This window comes from Lates calcarifer, linkage group LG2 (assembly GCF_001640805.2).
Source record: "Lates calcarifer isolate ASB-BC8 linkage group LG2, TLL_Latcal_v3, whole genome shotgun sequence".
Lineage (NCBI taxonomy): Eukaryota > Metazoa > Chordata > Actinopteri > Centropomidae > Lates > Lates calcarifer.
Genome location: NC_066834.1, coordinates 1,819,445 through 1,831,255, shown reverse-complemented (window position 1 = coordinate 1,831,255; position 11,811 = coordinate 1,819,445). Strand labels below are relative to the sequence as shown.

Here is an 11,811-nt window from a genome sequence, read left to right as displayed (position 1 = left end):
CATTTTTCACTACAAACTGCCTGTCGCAGTCACCAAAAATGGTGGCCAACATTGTCAACTTTTTCAACGAATTCACCTAAAACTTGTCCAAATCCACTCCAAATGGCATAAAACATGTCCCTGAGTGACTTTGAGCTGAAAAATGTGACCATGAAATTTTGACATTTTTTCACTACAAACTGCCTGTCGCAGTCACCAAAAGTGGCCAACAGGAAAACGCGGGTGTCAACTTTTTCAACGAATTCACCTAAAACTTGTCCAAATCCACTCCAAATGGCATAAAACATGTCCCTGAGTGACTTTGAGCTGAAAAATGTGACCATGAAATTTTGACACTTTTTCACTACAAACTGCCTGTCGCAGTCACCAAAAATGGTGGCCAACATCAAAAACGCGGGTGTCAACTTTTTCAACGAATTCACCTAAAACTCGTCCAAATCCACTCCAAATGGCATAAAACATGTCCCTGAGTGACTTTGAGCTGAAAAATGTGACCATGAAATTTTGACATTTTTTCACTACAAACTGCCTGTCGCAGTCACCAAAAGTGGTAACCAAAAGGAAAACGCGGGTGTCAACTTTTTCAACGAATTCATCCTAAAACTCATCCAAATCCACTCCAAATGGCATAAAACATGTCCCTGAGTGACTTTGAGCTGAAAAATGTGTCCATGAAATTTTGACATTATTTCACTACAAACTGCCTGTCACAGTCACCAAAAATGGTGGCCAACATCAAATACACGGGTGTCAACTTTTTCAACGAATTCACCTAAAACTTGTCCAAATCCACTCCAAATGGCATAAAACATGTCCCTGAGTGACTTTGAGCTGAAAAATGTGACCATGAAATTTTGACATTATTTCACTACAAACTGCCTGTCGCAGTCACCAAAAATGGTGGCCAACATCAAAAACGCGGGTGTCAACTTTTTCAACGAATTCACCTAAAACTCGTCCAAATCCACTTCAAATGGCATAAAACATGTCCCTGAGTGACTTTGAGCTGAAAAGTGTGACCATGAAATTTTGACATTTTTTCACTACAAACTGCCTGTCGCAGTCACCAAAAGTGGTAACCAAAAGGAAAACGCGGGTGTCAACTTTTTCAACGAATTCATCTAAAACTCATCCAAATCCACTCCAAATGGCATAAAACATGTCCCTGAGTGACTTTGAGCTGAAAAATGTGTCCATGAAATTTTGACATTATTTCACTACAAACTGCCTGTCAGCAGTCACCAAAAATGGTGGCCAACATCAAAAACGCGGGTGTCAACTTTTTCAACGAATTCACCTAAAACTTGTCCAAATCCACTCCAAATGGCATAAAACATGTCCCTGAGTGACTTTGAGCTGAAAAATGTGACCATGAAATTTTGACATTATTTCACTACAAACTGCCTGTCGCAGTCACCAAAAATGGTGGCCAACATCAAAAACGCGGGTGTCAACTTTTTCAAATAATTCACCTAAAACTTGTCCAAATCTACTCTAAATAGCATAAAACATGTCCCTGAGTGATTTTGAGCTGAAAAATGTGACCATGAAATTTTGACATTATTTCACTACAAACTGCCTGTCGCAGTCACCAAAAATGGTGGCCAACATCAAAAACGCGGGTGTCAACTTTTTCAAAGAATTCACCTAAAACTCGTCCAAATCCACTCCAAATGGCATAAAACATGTCCCTGAGTGACTTTGAGGTGAAAAATGTGACCATGAAATTTTGACATTATTTCACTACAAACTGCCTGTCGCAGTCGCCAAAAATGGTGGCCAACAGGAAAACGCGGGTGTCAACTTTTTCAACGAATTCACCTAAAACTTGTCCAAATCCACTCCAAATGGCATAAAACATGTCCCTGAGTGACTTTGAGCTGAAAAATGTGTCCATGAAATTTTGACATTATTTCACTACAAACTGCCTGTCGCAGTCACCAAAAATGGTGGCCAACATCAAAAACGCGGGTGTCAACTTTTTCAACGAATTCACCTAAAACCTGTCCAAATCCACTCCAAATGGCATAAAACATGTCCCTGAGTGACTTTGAGCTGAAAAATGTGACCATGAAATTTTGACATTTTTTCACTCCAAACGATGACACGCCTGTCGCATTCAACAAAAATGGTGGCTGACATCAAAAACGCGGGTGTCAACTTTTTTTATCTGATATACTGAATACTGAACAGTCTGATGTCAGTGCTCTGTGTTGGACAGTTGATGTAAAGCTGTTAGTGAATTACCTGGAGGCCTCTGTCCTGGTCTCAAGGAAATTCTTCAATGTCTCTGACTAATCTGGGACCAAGTCCCCATTCGTCAAGGACAATGTCTCTCCAATCGTGGACCATGTCTCTGCGATCGTGGACTACGTCTCTGTGATCGCAGACAATGTCTCTGAGATTATGGACAAAGTCTCTTTGATCATGGACAATGTCTTTGTGATCGTGGACGATGTCTCTGAGATCATAGACGGTGTCTCTGTAATCATCGACAAATATCTCCATGATCGCGGTCATGCCGTCGAATCGAGGAACCACAGTGTCTCTACCGATTCTTGCGCAGAGCTCTGCGAAGCATGGGACAATGTCTCTGATCATGGACAACGTCTCTCTCGTCTTTGACAAGGTCTCTGCGATCGTGGACAGTGTCTCTGATCGTGGACGATGTCTCCCTCATCCTCAACAATGTCTCTCCGACCATGGACCATGTCTCGGCGATCGTAGATGATGTCGTGGATGAAGTGGTGACACCTGGAGGAAATCAAAGAGAAACATACAAAGGAAAATGATCAATACATTACTACCTATTCCTCATCAACAGTTTAACCATGAAAACACAGAGAAATATTCAACATTACAGCTGAACCACAACATTTGATGGTTTTACATGCCGTCCTATACTATGACAATTTTACACCTTATTATACAATGACATTTTTGATCTCTTACTATAACATGACATTTTTACTTCTTTTTTGGATTACAATTACTTCTGCATTGCTTTTATATTACAGAATTACTGTTACCACTAATATTAGATTACTTTTACCATTACATATTACTTGTTATATATTACTTCTAAATTCACAGGTAACTTTTACTGTTATAAACTACATCCAGTAACACATTACTTGGACTATTACCTCTTACTGCTGATATTGCTAATTACTTTTACATTACTTCTATTGATACAGATTACTTATACATTATTTTTATACAGCAGATTAATTCTATTATTAAGTTTTTCTGATATACTGAATACTGAACATGAACAGTTTAATGTCAGTGCTCTGTGTTGGACAGTTGATGTAAAGCTGCTGGTGAATTACCTGGAGGCCTCTGTCCTGGTCTCAAAGAACTTCTTCATTGTACGAAGACTCTCTTTGATCGTGGACTACGTCTCTGTGATCGCGGACAAAGTCTCTGAGATTATGGACAAAGTCTCTGTGATCATGGACAATGTCTTTGTGATCGTGGACGATGTCTCTGAGATCATAGACGGTGTCTCTGTAATCATCGACAAATATCTCCATGATCGCGGTCATGCCGTCGAATCGAGGAACCACAGTGTCTCTACCGATTCTTGCGCAGAGCTCTGCGAAGCATGGGACAATGTCTCTGATCATGGACAACGTCTCTCTCGTCTTTGACAAGGTCTCTGCGATCGTGGACAGTGTCTCTGATCGTGGACGATGTCTCCCTCATCCTCAACAATGTCTCTCCGACCATGGACCATGTCTCGGCGATCGTAGATGATGTTGTGGATGAAGTGGTGACACCTGGAGGGAATCAAAGAGAAACATACAAAGGAAAATGATCAATACATTACTACCTATTCCTCATCAACAGTTTAACCATGAATACACAGAGAAATATTCAACATTACAGCTGAACCACAACATTTGATGGTTTTACATGCCGTCCTACACTATGACAATTTTACACCTTATTATACAATGACATTTTCTGACATTTTTGATGCTTTACTATACTGTGGCGTTTTTGGACATTTTTGACCACATACTATACTGTGACATTTTTGATCTCTTATTATAACATGACATTTTTATGACATCTTTTTTGGATTACGATTATTTTTGCATTGCTTTTATATTACAGAATCATTGTTACCACTATTATTAGATTACTTTTACCATTACATATTACTTTTCTTATTACATATTACTTCTAAATTCACAATTAATTTTTACTGTTGTAAACTACATCCAGTAACACATTACTTTGACTATTACCTCTTACTTCTGATATTGCTAATTACTTTTACATTACTTCTATTGATACAGATTACAAATACATTATTTTTATACAGCAGATTAATTCTATTATTAAGTTTTTCTGATATACTGAATACTGAACATGAACAGTTTAATGTCAGTGCTCTGTGTTGGACAGTTGATGTAAAGCTGCTGGTGAATTACCTGGAGGCCTCTGTCCTGGTCTCAAAGAACTTCTTCATTGTACGAAGACTCTGTGATCGTGGACTACGTCTCTGTGATCGCGGACAATGTCTCTGAGATTATGGACAAAGTCTCTGTGATCATGGACAATGTCTTTGTGATCGTGGACGATGTCTCTGAGATCATAGACGGTGTCTCTGTAATCATCGACAAATATCTCCATGATCGCGGTCATGCCGTCGAATCGAGGAACCACAGTGTCTCTACCGATTCTTGCGCAGAGCTCTGCGAAGCATGGGACAATGTCTCTGATCATGGACAACGTCTCTCTTGTCTTTGACAAGGTCTCTGCGATCGTGGACAATGTCTCTGATCGTGGACGATGTCTCCCTCATCCTCAACAATGTCTCTCCGACCATGGACCATGTCTCGGCGATCGTAGATGATGTTGTGGATGAAGTGGTGACACCTGGAGGAAATCAAAGAGAAACATACAAAGGAAAATGATCAATACATTACTACCTATTCCTCATCAACAGTTTAACCATGAATACACAGAGAAATATTCAACATTACAGCTGAACCACAACATTTGATGGTTTTACATGCCGTCCTACACTATGACAATTTTACACCTTATTATACAATGACATTTTCTGACATTTTTGATGCTTTACTATACTGTGGCGTTTTTGGACATTTTTGACCACATACTATACTGTGACATTTTTGATCTCTTATTATAACATGACATTTTTATGACACCTTTTTTGGATTACGATTATTTCTGCATTGCTTTTATATTACAGAATCATTGTTACCACTATTATTAGATTACTTTTACCATTACATATTACTTTTCTTATTACATATTACTTCTAAATTCACAATTAATTTTTACTGTTGTAAACTACATCCAGTAACACATTACTTGGACTATTACATCTTACCTCTGATATTGCTAATTACTTTTACATTACTTCTATTAATACAGATTACTTATACCTTATTTTTATACAGCAGATTAATTCTATTATTAAGTTTTTCTGATATACTGAATACTGAACATGAACAGTTTAATGTCAGTGCTCTGTGTTGGACAGTTGATGTAAAGCTGCTGGTGAATTACCTGGAGGCCTCTGTCCTGGTCTCAAAGAACTTCTTCATTGTACGAAGACTCTCGTTGATCGTGGACTACGTCTCTGTGATCGCGGACAAAGTCTCTGAGATTATGGACAATGTCTCTGCAACCATGGACAATGTCTTTGTGATCGTGGACGATGTCTCTGAGATCATAGACGGTGTCTCTGTAATCATCGACAAATATCTCCATGATCGCGGTCATGCCGTCGAATCGAGGAACCACAGTGTCTCTACCGATTCTTGCGCAGAGCTCTGCGAAGCATGGGACAATGTCTCTGATCATGGACAACGTCTCTCTCGTCTTTGACAAGGTCTCTGCGATCGTGGACAGTGTCTCTGATCGTGGACGATGTCTCCCTCATCCTCAACAATGTCTCTCCGACCATGGACCATGTCTCGGCGATCGTAGATGATGTCGTGGATGAAGTGGTGACACCTGGAGGAAATCAAAGAGAAACATACAAAGGAAAATGATCAATACATTACTACCTATTCCTCATCAACAGTTTAACCATGAAAACACAGAGAAATATTCAACATTACAGCTGAACCACAACATTTGATGGTTTTACATGCCGTCCTATACTATGACAATTTTACACCTTATTATACAATGACATTTTTGATCTCTTACTATAACATGACATTTTTACTTCTTTTTTGGATTACAATTACTTCTGCATTGCTTTTATATTACAGAATTACTGTTACCACTAATATTAGATTACTTTTACCATTACATATTACTTGTTATATATTACTTCTAAATTCACAGGTAACTTTTACTGTTATAAACTACATCCAGTAACACATTACTTTGACTATTACCTCTTACTTCTGATATTGCTAATTACTTTTACATTACTTCTATTGATACAGATTACTTATACATTATTTTTATACAGCAGATTAATTCTATTATTAAGTTTTTCTGATATACTGAATACTGAACATGAACAGTTTAATGTCAGTGCTCTGTGTTGGACAGTTGATGTAAAGCTGCTGGTGAATTACCTGGAGGCCTCTGTCCTGGTCTCAAAGAACTTCTTCATTGTACGAAGACTCTCTTTGATCGTGGACTACGTCTCTGTGATCGCGGACAAAGTCTCTGAGATTATGGACAAAGTCTCTGTGATCATGGACAATGTCTTTGTGATCGTGGACGATGTCTCTGAGATCATAGACGGTGTCTCTGTAATCATCGACAAATATCTCCATGATCGCGGTCATGCCGTCGAATCGAGGAACCACAGTGTCTCTACCGATTCTTGCGCAGAGCTCTGCGAAGCATGGGACAATGTCTCTGATCATGGACAACGTCTCTCTCGTCTTTGACAAGGTCTCTGCGATCGTGGACAGTGTCTCTGATCGTGGACGATGTCTCCCTCATCCTCAACAATGTCTCTCCGACCATGGACCATGTCTCGGCGATCGTAGATGATGTTGTGGATGAAGTGGTGACACCTGGAGGAAATCAAAGAGAAACATACAAAGGAAAATGATCAATACATTACTACCTATTCCTCATCAACAGTTTAACCATGAATACACAGAGAAATATTCAACATTACAGCTGAACCACAACATTTGATGGTTTTACATGCCGTCCTACACTATGACAATTTTACACCTTATTATACAATGACATTTTCTGACATTTTTGATGCTTTACTATACTGTGGCGTTTTTGGACATTTTTGACCACATACTATACTGTGACATTTTTGATCTCTTATTATAACATGACATTTTTATGACACCTTTTTTGGATTACGATTATTTCTGCATTGCTTTTATATTACAGAATCATTGTTACCACTATTATTAGATTACTTTTACCATTACATATTACTTTTCTTATTACATATTACTTCTAAATTCACAATTAATTTTTACTGTTGTAAACTACATCCAGTAACACATTACTTTGACTATTACCTCTTACTTCTGATATTGCTAATTACTTTTACATTACTTCTATTGATACAGATTACAAATACATTATTTTTATACAGCAGATTAATTCTATTATTAAGTTTTTCTGATATACTGAATACTGAACATGAACAGTTTAATGTCAGTGCTCTGTGTTGGACAGTTGATGTAAAGCTGCTGGTGAATTACCTGGAGGCCTCTGTCCTGGTCTCAAAGAACTTCTTCATTGTACGAAGACTCTGTGATCGTGGACTACGTCTCTGTGATCGCGGACAATGTCTCTGAGATTATGGACAAAGTCTCTGTGATCATGGACAATGTCTTTGTGATCGTGGACGATGTCTCTGAGATCATAGACGGTGTCTCTGTAATCATCGACAAATATCTCCATGATCGCGGTCATGCCGTCGAATCGAGGAACCACAGTGTCTCTACCGATTCTTGCGCAGAGCTCTGCAAAGCATGGGACAATGTCTCTGATCATGGACAACGTCTCTCTCGTCTTTGACAAGGTCTCTGCGATCGTGGACAATGTCTCTGATCGTGGACGATGTCTCCCTCATCCTCAACAATGTCTCTCCGACCATGGACCATGTCTCGGCGATCGTAGATGATGTTGTGGATGAAGTGGTGACACCTGGAGGAAATCAAAGAGAAACATACAAAGGAAAATGATCAATACATTACTACCTATTCCTCATCAACAGTTTAACCATGAATACACAGAGAAATATTCAACATTACAGCTGAACCACAACATTTGATGGTTTTACATGCCGTCCTACACTATGACAATTTTACACCTTATTATACAATGACATTTTCTGACATTTTTGATGCTTTACTATACTGTGGCGTTTTTGGACATTTTTGACCACATACTATACTGTGACATTTTTGATCTCTTATTATAACATGACATTTTTATGACACCTTTTTTGGATTACGATTATTTCTGCATTGCTTTTATATTACAGAATCATTGTTACCACTATTATTAGATTACTTTTACCATTACATATTACTTTTCTTATTACATATTACTTCTAAATTCACAATTAATTTTTACTGTTGTAAACTACATCCAGTAACACATTACTTGGACTATTACATCTTACCTCTGATATTGCTAATTACTTTTACATTACTTCTATTAATACAGATTACTTATACCTTATTTTTATACAGCAGATTAATTCTATTATTAAGTTTTTCTGATATACTGAATACTGAACATGAACAGTTTAATGTCAGTGCTCTGTGTTGGACAGTTGATGTAAAGCTGCTGGTGAATTACCTGGAGGCCTCTGTCCTGGTCTCAAAGAACTTCTTCATTGTACGAAGACTCTCGTTGATCGTGGACTACGTCTCTGTGATCGCGGACAAAGTCTCTGAGATTATGGACAATGTCTCTGCAACCATGGACAATGTCTTTGTGATCGTGGACGATGTCTCTGAGATCATAGACGGTGTCTCTGTAATCATTGACAAATATCTCCATGATCGCGGTCATGCCGTCGAATCGAGGAACCACAGTGTCTCTACCGATTCTTGCGCAGAGCTCTGCGAAGCATGGGACAATGTCTCTGATCATGGACAACGTCTCTCTCGTCTTTGACAAGGTCTCTGCGATCGTGGACAATGTCTCTGATCGTGGACGATGTCTCCCTCATCCTCAACAATGTCTCTCCGACCATGGACCATGTCTCGGCGATCGTAGATGATGTCGTGGATGAAGTGGTGACACCTGGAAGAAATCAAAGAGAAACATACAAAGGAAAATGATCAATACATTACTACCTATTCCTCATCAACAGTTTAACCATGAAAACACAGATAAATACTCAATATTATAGCTGAACCACAACATTTGATGGTTTTACATGTCGTCCTATACTATGACAATTTTACACCTTATTATACAATGACATTTTTGATCTCTTACTATAACATGACATTTTTATGACGCCTTTTTTGGATTACGATTATTTCTGCATTGCTTTTATATTACAGAATTACTGTTACCACTAATATTAGATTACTTTTACCATTACATATTACTTTTTAAATTACTACTTCTAAATTCACACGTAACTTTTACTGTTGTAAACTACATTTAGTAACACATTACTTTGACTATTACATCTTACTTCTGATATTTCTAATTACTTTTACATTACTTCTATTAATACAGATTACTTATACATTATTTTTATACAGCAGATTACTTCTATTATTAAGTGATTCTGATATACTGATATACAGCTGAACCAGAATTTTGAACAAACATTAGAGGGCTGTTTCAGAAAATACTGACTGCCATCACCTCCTGAGTTGTTTTCATTACCGAGCTCCTCTCCTACTTTCATCCAAACACTGTCTTTAAAATCGTTATCTTTATAATATTTGTTGCCATTGTCAAATAGTGCTGGATAGTGAGACCAGAGTCTCTGCCATCTTCCGTCAGCTGCTAGTGTGATGTTTCAAGAAGCTACGCCCTGATTGGTTGAATGCTTTCCTGCCGCGGATGAAACGTTAAAAAGCGTCAAGCATCAAGTATTAAGACACAACAAACACATTTCTCATTACTAACATATACTGTACAAGTATGGGACAATATACAGCTATGGACAGATTGTAGCCACAAATCTATAAACAAACAAAAACGACAGACAAAAAACTGAGACACAAAACAATCACAATGAGATGCTAAACTGCCACAATGAAGCAAAAAGACCTCAAAGAAATGTAAAATGATCAGGACACAGAACTACAGAGACGCAGTGAGACCGACTACAAAGAGACAAAGAAGCAGCTGACCATAAACAGTTATATAAAATATATATAAAATAGCCAAGTAAAGACACAAAATGATGCAATAAGACCACAAATAGACATACAATGATACAGTGAGACCACAAATGTTCACGACTGACTACTACATAGTTACCTTGCCTCCGTAAGATGCCCACAACTCATGTCAGGGACGCCTCCGTCACAGAAACACAAACACACTCTTGCCCACGCGATAAAAATGACTGAAAATGGAAATATAGTCAAAATATGTAAATAAAAGAGAAGGCTAATGCTAACGCTACCCGCTAACGCAAATGCTAATGCTAGCCGCTAGTTAGTTCGCTCCTTAGCCTTACCTTCGTGCCGTGTTCAGCGTCCATCTTCACTCGTTCGACAAAAAGCAGCTCCAAAGCTTGCTTTAGTATGCAGGCTTCTTCAGTAATCCAGTTTTCTCACAGTACTGACAAACAGAGGCAACAGCTCTCATGTTGGTTTAAATCTGTTTTCCGGCTTCGTTTCTCCGCCTCTCTGCCTCTCAGGGCTCCGCCCACAAGGTCATGACCGATGACGACACACGACGCAGCCAATGAAAACACACGAAAGCCAACGGCAGAAAAAACGCCAGTTGAGCCATTTGGTTAAATGTTTGGACTGTCTTCCTCTAAACTTTTCAGACCTTGCCCTTGTACACCAGCCTTAAAAACTTCAACAAGCTGCCTGAGGATTGTACCTACAATCTCTGAATTTATGAGGTGCATCTTAACAGCTTGAGCAGCTGGACAAAACTCACTTGAGGCAGTTTTTCTAAGAGCTCTTTTAGTCTTCCCTTTGGACATCAGCCTTTAAAATAGAGTCAGGCTTGAACATGCCCAATCTCAAAAACTATCAAAAGCCACTTCACCCTGAGAGCCACAGGAATGCTTTTGTTTTCTGGGACCTTTCAGTCTTTCTACAGGCTTTCTTACTCCTTGAATCAGACCTTTAAACAAGGTTTCCCAAAAGCTTTGCAGTCTTCATTTTGGATGCTGAGTTTTCAGTGTTGCCCTAAGGATCAGACAAACAACCTCAAGACTTCTGAAATGGTTTATTTCCAGACTGTCTTTGTACGTCCTCAGGACCAGGGCCCTTTGACCGATGGGTCTGCTGTCAGAGAGACAGGGCAAGGAGTGACTGAGCAAATCAAAGGGCTGCATGCAGCTCTACAATGAAATAAGGTTTTTAACATTTGAAATAGTAAAAAGTTAGAAAATCAATATGTGGTGGTCAGTGTTGTATTGTATTGTAGCAGCCTTAAATAAATCAATCATCAGTACCTCTGCCATTCTCCTTCACTGAAATGACCTTAATTTAAGGGGGGAAGCTGTAGAGATGCAGTTTTGTTAACTGTGTTATTTACTATATTTTTTACCATTATCTATAAAACCATTAAACATGCTACTGGTCCATTGTGTTTGACAGTTTTCCATGAAATGTGCACAAACCTTCTGCAGCTCCTTACAGTAACAGGTCCCAGCGT

The 11,811-nt window shown here is 38.6% G+C and overlaps 1 long non-coding RNA gene across 1 annotated transcript; it reads right to left on the bottom strand.

The window, feature by feature from the left end:
* Positions 1-2,624: 2,624 nt before the first annotated feature.
* On the bottom strand, positions 2,625-8,019 carry LOC127142952 (uncharacterized). The gene is made up of 5 exons (XR_007814074.1): positions 7,689-8,019; positions 6,579-7,028; positions 5,551-6,000; positions 3,333-3,782; positions 2,625-2,754 (listed from the first exon to the last, which is right to left on the bottom strand). It is a non-coding gene; the product is annotated as an uncharacterized LOC127142952 (long non-coding RNA).
* Between the last annotated feature and the right edge of the window lie 3,792 nt (positions 8,020-11,811).